Consider the following 9,795-nt stretch of genomic DNA (forward strand, 5'->3'; position numbering starts at 1 on the left):
AATACACCTCCACCAAACCAGTATTGCAAGATATGCTAACGGGACTGCTTTAAGAAGATGGAAAAAAAAAAAGAGTCTAGGAATGCCCAATTCCTTTCATAGTCGCCAATACTTGATATTACCAATATTTTTAATACTTATTAATCTGATTGCATCAATGATGTGTTATTTTAATTGTTCCTTTATTATTTGTTGAAACTAAACCTGTTTTTGTTTATTTCTTGCCTATTTCTATTATTTTTAAAAAGCTTCAAATGACTTTTTGGTATTCTTTATCCATTTTTTGATTCAATGTTTGTAGAGTTTTTTCCCTTAAAAAAACAAACAATTAACCCTTTTTTAGATGAGTTGCACCTTCCTATTCTATTACTTGTCCTTCGACTTTTTTTATATGTATATTACTATATGGTCTTAAATATTTAATATAGCCATATTGTCAATATTTTACTTTATAGCTTCTGGATTTAAATATTTTACTTCAGGGTAAGAAACTATTATTTTGTATTTTCTCCTAAAACTCCTTTGATTTTACATATTGATTTTTAACTCACCTGAATATTTTTTGTATTATGTGTGAAATAGAGCTCTATATTTGTTTTATTTCAAGTAATAATGGTCCATGCACCTTACTTGTTGAATAAGCCATGTTTTGAAAACCTTGTTCAACTCATTTTACACCTTTGTGCTTTGGGATTTACATTTAAATGGAGGAAGTATTTAATTCTGTATATAGCTACAAAGCACATGGAAGTCCTGAGATCAAACACAGAATTCAAATAGCTCAAAGGCATTCGAATACTTAGAATTGTAAGGCTGTCCTGCTGGAAGATATTCTCTGAAATGCATTTGTAAGTCAATAAATCATCCTTAGCCTGTTTTGTGGTAGATGCTAAGTACAGAACTAGGATTTGTTTTCATTCAGTCACTTTTCTAAAGAATGTAAATCCACCTGCCTATTCTTTAATGGTCCCAAATATCCAGCAATGGGCACATCTCCTGCCTTTCCTTCCTTGGCCAGTGTCTGAGTCAGCGCAAGCAGCAACCAAGTGAACGGCCTGAGGACACTACAGAGATGGTCGTTGGGTGGGAGAGTAGATGCTTGGCTTTATTAGGGTCATCCCCAGTCAACTTTCTCCCTTATTTCAAATTGGTCAAAATGAAAAGACATTAGAAATGTATTCTGGTTAAATATAGTGCATTGAAGACGTGAATTAATGCCACTCCATTAGGAGACTCTACCAACGGACAATGAAGGTGAGGGAAGGGCATAAGCATATGCCAAAGAGAATAAAAATAACAGGTAAGAGATTATTTGACAAGAACCTAAATCTCTTATTCAACAAATATTTATTGAGCACTTCGCATGCAAGGCAGAATTCAAAACTATACATAATTTAATACATATAATTTTCAAATTACTGGTAGAGCAATATGGTCTTGGATACCCCGAAAGGACTAAGAAAATGGACTGCTTCAAGTAAGTTGTAGCATTTCTGACATCAGGCTGTATCTTTAACATAGTCTGATTTTTCTTTCTTTGAAAATTGTTGGCCGTGGCTGCGTAGCTCAGTTGGTTAGCGTGTCGAACCAATACACCAAGGTTGTGGGTTTAATCTCTGGTCAGGGCACATACAAGAAACAACCAATGAATGCAAAAATAAGTGTGACAACAAATCAATGTTTCTCTCCCCTTTCCTTCCTCTCTCTAAAATCAATAAATAAAATGTTTAAAAATCGTCATTAAATCCACAGAGACTTATAACTGATGATACCATAAAATAAAGGAAGAGCTTGGAATTTATAAGGAGAAATTTTAGGAAGCACTCTTAGTTTTTTTATTAGTAATGAAATCAACAAGTGTCCAGCCCTCCACAAATTTTGTCCACTTTCCCCAGTCACATCAGAGCCACATACTTAATTATGGCTCATGGGCTGGTGCATGTCTAAGCCATTTCAGGGTAGGAAGCCCTTTTTCCCTCCAGTGCCTAACCCAATGCTCCACATGTAGTAGGTGCTCAAAAAATATTTGGAAAATCCATGAAAGAATGTGAGTTTGCAGTTTACTTGGTCTCACCTCCACCTATCCATGTGACTACGGTCAACCACTTCATCTCTCTGGGTCTGTGTTTGCTCAGCTATAAAATGAGCTTGGATAAGCTCACCTATAGACTCTTTTAGCTCTAACCATCTTTGACTAAGTGAAGTCATTAACATGTGGCAAATGGGAAACAACGGTGATTTTAGAGGATTTATTTGACATGGGTCTTGCTCACAAAGGTAAAGTATCTCATAATTGTTATGAGCTGAATTATGTGCCCCTCCCTCCAAACACATGTTTTGAAGTTCTAACCTCCAGGATCTCAGAATGTGACTATATTTGGACATAGAGCCTTTAAATGGTAATTCAGTTCAAATGAGGCCATGCAGGTGGGTCTTAATCCAACATGACTGATGTCTTCTAAGAAGGTCAAGACACAGACTCACATAGAGACAATGTGAAGACACAAGAAGAAGACAGCCATCTACAAGTCAAGGAGAAGGGTTTTTAAAAAAAACTAAGTCTTCCAATACCTGCATTGCAGACTACCAGTCTTCAGAATGGTGAGAAAATGAATTTCTGTTGTTTAAACCACTCAGTCTGTGGTACTTTGTTATGGTAGCCCTGGCAAACTAATACAATATCATTTGCTAAACACCAACTGTATAAGAAGGGAAGAGGAGTTTCCATACTTTGGGGCTCCTTCCATCTCTGTCCCCAAGCCTCACAGTTGCTGCTTACCTGGGAGTCCTTCTATTCCAAGGAACTCAACAATACTGTATCACTTAAAAGCTACTCAACATATGGAAGCTCTCTGTGTCTTAGAGCTACTTCATATAACTTTACCTAACTTGACTGGCCAGCTGTTTCATCATGCAAAACTCTTAGGCATCTTACATCTATTCTCTAGCAATCTTATGGAAAATCCATACCATCAAACTGGGGTTTGCAAATTATGGATTTTGGCCAGATCTGGCCCACTGACTGTTTTAGTAAATGTGGTTTTATCAGAATACAGCCATGCCCTTTTACTTTTACCTTGTCTATGGCTGGTTTCCCACAATGACGGCAGAATTGAGTAGCTACAAGAAAGACCTTGTGGCCTGCAAAGTCTAAAATATATATTATCAGGCCCTTTGCAGAAAAAGTTTGTGACTCCTGCAGTGGAGAAAGAGTAATAAAAAATCACAATAGCAGTTCTGTTAGTGGTGAAGATCATGGATTCTGCTTTAGTTAAACAGACTAATTGAGTTTATGATTCCGCCATTTCCTTGGCCCTTTTGTTGGTTACATGCCACCATTATTTTGTTTGGGAGTTGAGAACACCTAATTGCTTAAACCATATTTAATTGCCAATATTCAGAAAATTTTCACCTGCAACTATGGCAACTTTATGTGACTCAACCTAATATTGCGGCCCCCATCAGTATGCTCAGTTTCAATCCCACTTTCCCTTCGCAGTCTTCCCACTGCCAGAGTGGTTCTCAATCTTGGTTACATATTAGGGGGCAACATACAAGGTGATGTTGATGCTGCTGGTTCAGGGTTCACACATGGAGAAATGCCGTGCTATTACCATCTTCCATGGGCACAGTGTCTAATTCATAATGCATCTTTCATGAATGTTTGCTGAACATATAAAGGGAGAATTGTGACAGGAGGTACAGCTGGTGATCCTCCATCCTAGATGCTAAGGCTATAGCAGTGAACAAGACAAACAGACTCTGTCTTCATGGTGCTTATGTTCTAGGGAGAAATACAAAACTTCAAGGGTGAGTATCAATACTGTAAAAGGGAAATAAGGAATACCATAGCAGCACATAGAAATCCCATAGGCTAATGGTCCCCAATCCTCTGAAAAAAACTTTAAATTCCGTGTTGTCAAGTCCTACCATCACAAGATCAGCTGGAATTCAAGAACAGAACACTCACTTAGGAAAATGGATAAATAGGTAGAGAGAGAGGGGGGAGAGAGAGAGAGAGAGAGAGAGAGAACAGTATATGAGTAAGAGCGCTAGTTATAGATAAAAAGAGCAAAAAGTGTTTGACCAGGAGTCAGATCAAGATTCCTCCTACTTTGGTCTTATTACTATTGTATTAGTTAGCTGGGGTTGCCATAACAAAATACCACAGAATGAGTGGCTTAACAGCAATTTCTTTTCTCACACTCTGGAAGCTGAAAGTTTGTGATCAGCATCGTCAGGTTCTAGCGAAGTTTCTCTTCCTGGCTTATAGATAGCCACACACTTACCACTGTGTTGTCACATGGCATTTCTGTGTTGTGTCCACTTGGAAAGAGCAAGAGATTTGTCTTTCTTTACCTCTTCTTACAAAGTCACCAGTCCTATCAAATTAGGACCTCACCCTTATGATTTTATTTAACCTTAATTGCCTCTTTAAAAACCTTATGTCCAAAATTCAGTCACCTTGGGGGTTAGGGCTTCAACATACACATTTTGAGGGAAATACAGTTTAGCCCATAGCAACTACTGACTATAAACATAGGCTATTAATCGACTATAAAATTATACGGTCTCCAATATATCTAGGATCCTAATGTTTCCTAAGAGGAAAGACATAAAAGTGTGAGTGAAGATTACATAGCTTCTCCCTCTCCTCCTCTCACACACATACAGAGGGCACCTTAGAATACAAGAAGGTCTCCCATTTGCAGTTCTTTGAGCTGCTTTAGACTGCAAAGACACAATCAGACCTGAATCTTGCAGAGATCTGAGGGTGTCTGGGATATCATGGCAGCTGTGATGGTCCAATCATCCCAAGAAATCTTCCATCCCCACAGCTCAGTGGCTGTTTCCTCCTGTCCACTGAGGCTCTGCAGTCCTTCCCACCACGAGGGCACCTTCCAAACCCCAACCCATCTCTCTTCCAATGATCATAGCCTTATACTATCTCCATAGCTAATTAGGATGACGTGACTCTTTCATCCTGAGCTTAGTTTCTGGATTCTTTTCTACAAGCTATTATCCAAGACCCTTATTTTTGAAGCCAAGGTCCAAGTAATCTTGTCCATAGGGAAATTCATAAAAAATGCACTACACTAACAGTAGACTTAGGTGAAGTAGAATTTTCCCTTACTTTACATACTGCAAGATGGTTGCTTAAATTCCTCCAAAATTCCCTCTTTCTATCCCTCTGAGTGCTCTCTTGGTAGGTAGTAATATTCTACAAACATCTGCTTGCCCCCAAACAGAGTGGCTGTGGTTTTAGTGGCGGGTGGCTGGGAGGAGTCACTGGGCTTCACTCACTGGAGAAACCCCAGCAGCCAGTGCCAAGCAGCCATAGGCCATCCCCCACCATATTTACAAAAACTGTCAGCAAACATTGGAATTTGTGGAGCTTCCAAACCTGGAAGTTTCAAACCTTTTGGTTCAATACTTGTATTAAGTGAGTGGAATAAAGCATGAAGTAGCACGTTCCAGGGACAGAAATCAGTGATCGGGGTACATGGTGGGCATGCATTATTGTTTTAAACCAGTAATGGAGTATTTCCAGGACCCCCTTCCCGCACCCTCCATGACACATATTGATCACTCTTCCTTCTAACATCTAGCTGTATCACTCTGCTAGGGTTGCCTTGCCTCTTCTTTCCCTCAGTGACTTTACCTTTCATTTGGGCACAGAGGCCTTTGTCAAAGTCACAAGGTGGTCTCCTGCCCTTCTACATCCATGCTTCCATGATTTCTTCCATGTTTTCTTTTATTTTTGTCATTATTGAGAAGGAAGTCTCAAAAGTAAAAAAAGAGAGAGAGAGAGTGAGAGAGAGAAGACAGAAAAAGGAAAAAAGGCCCCAAAATATGACTCAGAATTAGAGCTGCAGTAAAAGGAACATTCTCTGGGCCAGTGGGCAAGAGTCGCGTTCTTGCCAACCCTTCCTATCAGCAGGCAGGCAGCGCCTGCATTCAGACCATGCATGTCATTTTGAAACTGACTGCAGTTGGCGCTTTAATTGGCATCCTTCCTTCCAAGTTGACTTTCAGATCATCAGTGGTTTTGTATGCAGACCCTTGTGCCAAGGTGAAGTGATAAAACTTTGCTAATAATGCAATATTCTTGACAGTATTTTGTCCCGGGCTGCTGAACTGTCTGACTAAAAATTGGTAGATGGGTAGGAATAGGTAGATGGGCAGATGATATGATAGAGCAAGTATTGTATAATATTAATTATAAAAAATCTAGCAGTGAGTATATAAGCATTTGCTTTAAAACTATTTCAATAGTTCTGGATGTTCAAATAGTCACAAAATGTTGAGGGGAAAGATGAACACAATGTCGGCAGTGAGGTTAATGGTAGACCGTAAACACTTGAAAACTGAGCAGGAGGATAAGACTATAGAGGTTTTTTTGTTTGTTTGTTTTTTAAATAAATGATTTGCTATAGTTACTTGTTTTCCTACTCAATATTTCCCAAATTAAAGACAGTAATTTTGTGCAAAAGGAAACATGATGAACATTTTGAAGATCTTAAATGAAACATACTATCAAATTCCAAACCACTGATCATCTGTTAACACATGGAGAAAGCATGGCTTTGGTGTCAGATGGTAAAGAGAACCTGCTGTGCCTCTTCCAGGTCGCTAATCTCTCTGAGCCTTGGTTTTCTCAAGTGTGAAATTAGGCAGGAGGAGGAATACCCATGTTTTTAAGTTATAATTTTTAAATGCTCTGTAAAGGATAAAGTGCATTATACATCTTACTTACAAAAAGAATAACATGACTTTTTTTTGCTATCCAGATGTTTCAGACAAAACCCCTCCCCAGCCCCCACTACCCCCAGATGTGGCCACTGCTATGTGCATAGCACCACCGGACCTTTTGAAAGCCCCTGAAACTCATCATACATTTAATGGGGTTTTTTTTCACTCTTAGGGAGAAAAGAAAGAGAGAAATAAAATATTGCAACTTTTAACTGTACTTCTTAAGTATATTACACAAAATTGGTGTGTACCCATCACAGAAAGGTAATTTGCATGTTATTGAAAAAAATGAAATACGTGATGCTGGCAACATTCCTATGAGAAATCTTTGTTCCTGATCACTAAGATTGCTACTACAGAACAGAGTGGGACTTGCCCTTTTAACCAGCCTCCGAAGAGAAATGGAACTTCTCTTCTCTAACAAGGCAATCCCAAATTACTCATTGTGAGCCCACGTTCCTGCTCCTCCCAGATGGGTGTCCTGAAGTACCTGGAACCCAACTCGGCCTCTGGGTCTGGTGCATGGGAGCTGGGCTTGTTCACCTAGTGAACTCTACGGAGTTCTGGAGGAGGGCGTGGATGGGTGCAGTCTCTAGAGACCAGGGCTCAGTCACTTCTTTTGTTTTCTGTTGGTCAGAGAAAGACACAAGACCAGCCAAAAGGCACAGGGAAGGACAACAGGCCCCAACTCTTGATGGGAAGAGCTACAGAGTCACAATGAGAAGGGAGCCGAATAATTGTAGCCATATTTGCAAACAGTCTATCAAAGCAATCGCTACACCAATCACTTTTACCTGGGCAGATGCTACTAACAAGTGTCAGCACATCTTCCTCTTTAAAGCAGATGTGCAGCTGTGGACCAAATCCTGCTTCAGGATTGCCCATCAGAAGGTAAGCAGCCTGCAACAAAGACAGTTTATGGAAAACCAATGTGATGGTACCTGAATATTTTGTAATAAAACTTGGAACCGATAATAATATAGCAACAGATAATCTGTTGGCTACCTTTGAGTGTCTTAATGCCATGAAATTGATGTCTTGATGTCATGGTTTATTTTTAAATATCACAATTAGATCTAACTAATTCAGGTGTGGCTCCCTGGATTGAGTGCTGGCCTGTAAACCAAAGGGTCGCTGGTTTGATTCCCACTCGGGGCACATGCCTGGGTTGCAGACCCGGTCCCCAGTAGGGGGCCTGTGATAGGCAACCACACATAGATCTAACTCATTCACCCTGAATTAGACCTGTGAGTACCTTTTCCAATTTGCCAGCACACTGACATGCACATTAGAGCGGGAGTTCCAACAGCATCTTGACAAATGGCTTGCCTTCCATTGAGACTGTGAAAGGCCCGGGATGCCTGTACTCCACGGGAATCGCCTCGTGAGCTGCACTCCCGTGCCGCCGTCTGGATCCCTTCGCCGGAACTAATCGTTCTCCCCTCTGACTTCACAAAGAATTTTATTCTTCTCTCTCTTTTGACACTTACAAATTTCTCCATTACCTTTACGAATGTAGCTCATCTTCCCCACAAGAGTTTTGTGGCAGATCTCTTTTGCATGGGTCTTTATATCTCCCATAGCATTTTGTAAAATGCCTCGCAGATATTGGAGCATAGCAGGGCTACTACGTATCTGCGCTGCAATTCACAGCCAGTGTCCATTCAGTAGCCATGCTGTGCCATTGGTAAATGCACACACACACACAACAGTGACAACACAAATTCAGTCAATTCATAAAGAATCAGTGGATATTGAACTCATCATTATAGGGGTATATAGACTACAAAAGGCCCTCCTATTGCAGCATACCTAGATCTTATATAAATCTCAACAAATATTCTTTTAAAATACGTTTTAGTCTAACAAGAAAGCAGGATGAATCTCTAAGCCCCCAATCCCCCAACTCAAAGAAGACAGGATAAGATGATGAAGTATAGAGACAAAATCTAAATGGTAAGCAGCAAGTAACTCCAAAAGCTGAAGTTGCCCCAGGAGAAAATATTCACGCCATCTCTGGACTATGGAGGCTTCCGTGTTAATGCAAGACCCTTCGAGGAGACTAAAGTTCTTCTAAGTTGGTTTCTGTGGTAGGCAGAATTCCAAAGATTCCCCTTCCCCCAGGGTTTCTGTACCCTGGTTACTCAATCAAATGCTAACCTCGGTGCTGCTGTGGAAGGATTTTTCAGATATAAGTTCCAAGTCAGTGGATCTTAATAGGGAGTCTATTGGTGGGCTTGACCCCAACAGATTAGCCTTTAAAAGCAGAGAATTTTCTTCAGAAACTAAAAGTGGGAAGTCAAAGAGATTCAAAGTGTGAAGGGGACTCCCACTGTTGTCTTTAAAGATGTAGGAGGGCCTCATACAAGACCATAGAGAATTCTCTAGAAGCTGAGTTGTCCCCACCTGACAGCCAGCAAGAAAATGAGGCCCGTAGCTCTAATCAGCCTCACGGAACTGAATTCTGCCAACAGCCTGGATGAACTTGGAGAACCTCCAGAAAAGAGCTCAGTCCTGGCAACACCTTGATTTCAGCCTGTGAGGCGCTGAGCAGAGAACCCATCCAGGCCGCCCTGGACCGCTGGCCACATAGCTGTGAACTCATGATAAATGGGCACTGTTTGAAGTTGCTAAATTTGTGGTAATTTGTCATGCAGCAGCATATGACTATGTAGTTAAAAGGTGTGAAGTTTAGAGAGGGGAGGGACTATCAGCAGTCTGTTCTTGAGAACTGCTCATAAGGAAAACTGTCATCAGGTGAAACTGAGTGTGAGCTAAGGCACAGCATTCAAGTTTAGTGGGTGCCTGTCAAATGAGATTACATAATTAACTGGAAGATGCTACAAATGCCATGATCAAATGTGGAGGTCTGGCTTTCTTTTCTTTTCTCTTTTTTGTAAAATCAAGGGATATATAAGCTTATATTTTAGAAAGATAGCCCTTCATAAAGCAGAAGATAACACAATCAGAGGGAGGTAAATCTTCCCAGAAAAGTTCCCCACGGGAAGGTAGAGCTCCAGCCAGCTGTAGACTACACTGCCA

This window comes from Pteronotus mesoamericanus, unplaced genomic scaffold, assembly GCF_021234165.1.
Source record: "Pteronotus mesoamericanus isolate MK-2021 breed Mesoamerican mustached bat unplaced genomic scaffold, CSHL_Meso_final contig_20, whole genome shotgun sequence".
NCBI lineage: Eukaryota > Metazoa > Chordata > Mammalia > Chiroptera > Mormoopidae > Pteronotus > Pteronotus mesoamericanus.